The sequence below is a fragment of the Eptesicus fuscus genome, chromosome 1, assembly GCF_027574615.1.
Source record: "Eptesicus fuscus isolate TK198812 chromosome 1, DD_ASM_mEF_20220401, whole genome shotgun sequence".
Lineage (NCBI taxonomy): Eukaryota > Metazoa > Chordata > Mammalia > Chiroptera > Vespertilionidae > Eptesicus > Eptesicus fuscus.
Window position 1 is genome coordinate 131,983,702 of NC_072473.1, and position 3,939 is coordinate 131,987,640.

A 3,939-nucleotide genomic window follows, 5' to 3' on the forward strand; every position below is an offset into this window, starting at 1 on the left:
GTACACTCTGTTAACAAAATAGAAATTTATTTGCACAAATAAAATGATTTATCCTCCTGATGTAACTCTTGAACCCTAGGGGCTGATGGAGCCCGCCCCTAAGGCCTGTCTGCCTGCCCCTGTGAGAGGTTTGAGGGCTGGGGGACAGAGCTTCTCCCCACTTTCTGCTTCTCCCACTAGAATCGCAGCCGGCCTTGAGCAGCTGCTCCAATGCTGCCTATACCTGGCAAAGTTCCAAATCAGTGACTTTGCTTCAAAACTTAGTGGTTCAAGGGCTCCATCTTGAGGTCTGTTCTGCCTGTGAGTCTGGGAAGAGATGCGAAGCATGATTAGCAATTTTGCTGCATAGCACAGTGACTCCTACTTGCTACATGTGTTCTTCAGTCTTCACAGCAAAACTCCAGGCTATAGAACGAGCAGAAAAAAGGAATTCCTTTTTACATGTGTTGGCTCCTCCTACAAATATGTATCTTTTAACAATAATCACAGCATGATAGTCCTTTTTTGTTTGTTTGTGTTTACAGTAAGATGTTGTCTCCAGTTGCTGGGAACAGTTCACACAGCCACACTTTTAGAATTGCTGGATCCACGAGAAAGTGCAAATGAAATCAACAAACAGCCTTGAGAGCTGAGCCCCCATTTAAAATCCTCTGAGACCCTTTCAAAGATCCTTCTTTGCCCGGCCAGCATGGCTCAATGGTTGAGCATTGACCTATGAATCAGGAGGTCACAGTTCGATTCCTGGTCAGGGCACATGCCCGGGTTGCGGGCTTGATCCCCAGTAGGGCATGTGCAGGAGGCAGCCAATCCATGATTCTCTCTCATCTTTGATGTTTCTATCCCTCCTTCTTCCTTCCTTTCTGAAATCAATAAAAATATATTTTTTAAAATTAAAAACATTCCTTCCTCCAAGCGATCAAACACTCAGGCCATGATTCAGCCTCCAAATACAAGTGGGCAGCTTTTATACAGCCCCTGGACCAACTAAGTGCACCAGTTACCCCCCAGATCCTAAAACCTACTAACAAATTCCTAATCCTGCTCACTGTTAGGAGGCAAGCACCCTCCCTGGAATTCAAGGCAGAGGAGTATAAATCCAATACTAAAACCATTTCCACCAAATATTCTGAGCCTTCCCAGTTGTGCCAGGGTTTCAGCAGACCCTTGAATATATCATGAGCCTTCACACTTCCCTGCCTTTCTCCATGTTTTTTCTTCTGTATGACTGTCACCATTCTACCTATCCCCTTCCTATTGCCATCAACATTACAGTTTGCTTGTTGAATTCCCACCCAATCTTTCAAGGCATATTGTTCAGGAAACCTCCCCGCTGAAGTGTGGGCACCCTCAGATACCCTGTTATTCATTTTGGAATCACCAGAAACTGTCTTATGTTCTGCAGACAACAGACATACAATAAAAGTTGGGAGACAATGCTGTCTTATCAGTAGGGGAAATACTATTTACACAATTACTAAATGGCCTGCATAATTAAAACATCTAGTATGAGATGGAAGGAAACACAGAAAGATGGAAAAGGAAGGTCAAAATACAAAATCAGGTACTGGGTTTCCTTAGGAGTCAACCTTTTCTTTCTCCTACCCCTTTCTGAACTCCAAAGAGTTATCCCACAAAAAAATAGCCTGGTTCTGAACTTTGGCAGCTACATATTTCTTTGAACAGGGTGGGAGACAAGGTAAAAAGAGAAATGAGGGGCTTTCCTTCCACCCCTGGTGCCTACTCAACCCCTCCATCTGCATGTCTTCTAGCCTCTTGAATATAAAATGTCCAAATATGAAACTCATGTCTTAACTGGAAAGGGGGTGGCAAACTATGCCTCTAAGGCCAAATCTGGACCACTGTCTGTTTTCATAAATAAAGTTCTGTTTGAACATGGCCATACCCATTTCTTTATCTTCTAGAGGCCCGGTGCATGAATTCATGCACATTGAAAGGAAATTAATTAGAAGAAATATTTTAGTATCGCTATTCGCCCTTTCTCTATAATAGAAGTGTCAACCAAATTCACAATCGACAATGACAGATTGAAACACAAGCGTGTAATTGGCGCCAGTGAGAGTTTTATACGTATTACACAGGCAGGAATCAACTTAGCCTTTTATAGATATAGAATAAACTTGCTTAATTAGACCTGCTTTCTGATGTAGCTAAACTTTTCCAGCCCAGGGAAGCACCCCAACTTCTCTTTCAGGTAATTGTCAGCAACACAGCAGTAAATATCAACACGAAGCAGATTATTATTGTAGATCATGCAGGGAGAACAAAGGGTAAAATATTTAACTGCAGCAGTGTTGGACTATATTCTGTGCAGTGAGAAAACCTGAAGTCATTTTCAAGGTCCACCATTTCTTACTTCTTTTTAGTCGGGTCAAGTTTCTAAGCTTTTTAAATCTCCATTTTCCGGCTAATGAAAAGAAAATAGGATTCCACTGAGTCTCCTATCTACCTACTCCAGGACTTCTGTGAGGATCAAATGAGATGAGGCACAGGAAAATGCTTCACAGACATTTGGTTAAAGTGTGAAATGTTTGCACCTGGCTATAAAGCAAGTCCTGTTCCTGGGCTGAAGAAACTCCAAAGAGGCTAGTCTCTGGGAAGAGGAAGCTGGGCGTTGCTACATGACGTCATTACCTGGCGCTCACAGCGACTGTTTCCGGGCTGGGCTGGGCTGTGGGCCACATTTTGCACCATAGGGACTTGGCAGTGTTGGCCGTGATTTGGTGGGCTGTTGCTCCGGGGTGGTGGTGGGGCCTGTGTCCCACTTGGGGGGAGCCAAGTGTTGCTTTGTGGGCGCCAGGTCCATGGTGCCATTTCTCTGTAAATGGCCAGTGTGCATCACAGCAGCTCCTGCATTGAGGAGGAGGAAAGCAATGTCTTTCTCACATGTTCATCTCTCTCTCTCCTTTGAGGGGCATCTCCAGCAGTGGCTGTGTCCCTCCATGGCCATGGCCCCAGCTGTTGCTGTGCAGCCCCTGCCATGATTGCAGCCTCTAAGGCGACCCTGGCTCCTAGGCTCTGATAACACTGTCTTTCCCATTGTCCCTTTAGCCCTGGGGATGCTTCTCCAGTTTGCTCTTTGGATTAAATGATCTCCGCTGTTCAATTCCTTTAATTAAACTACCTGGTGTAATTTCTTTTTCCTGACTTTTCTCTGACTGACATAATTACTGAAGCCTTTTTCTTCCATTTAGAATTCTACATGGAATGCATATAGATTGAAGAGCATCTATATTAAGCACATAACATGCAATAACTCTCACTGAACAAAGATTGAAATCTATGTAAAAGCACATGCTGGAGAGGGAGCGTAAAATGCTAGATTCACGGAGAGGAGGAAGGACCGGTAACATGTAAGCAAAAGGACACGGCGTTGGGACATAAAGTTTGAACACCAAAGTTTGTTGCAACTGACAGGCTCCAATCTACAAAGTGGAAACGCAGGAAGGGGGCCTGGGGTGCAAAGAGGAGGGAGAGAGTGGTAATGGAAATGATTTTTCTGAAAATATCAAATTCTTAAACCAATGACTTCATGCTGAGGGGCAATTTTCAGCTTGGCACTACGAAGCAAGAGCCAGGCAGAAGTGAAAATACCACCAACTAAACAGCAATTCTCAGCAGACTGCGGGAAACTCTGCTCCCACAGAGAATAATATAGGAAAAATAACCTGCTCCTGGAACAGTGGGTAAGCCATTCACGGAGCCTAGAATAAAATAGAGTGAGAATCAGTTGAATCTTTGAAAGCCAAAAATGCAGATGGATAATAAAGAAGAAGAAGAAATGCATGCGCTTGAATCTAGAAAATCAACTTATTTGCATGTTTATTTTGAAAATATTGTTTTTTAGATTTTATTCATTTGGGCCCAGGAATGTGTGATTTTAGTAATTCAAAGTTGCCTGAAGTTTGACATTTTCACTAT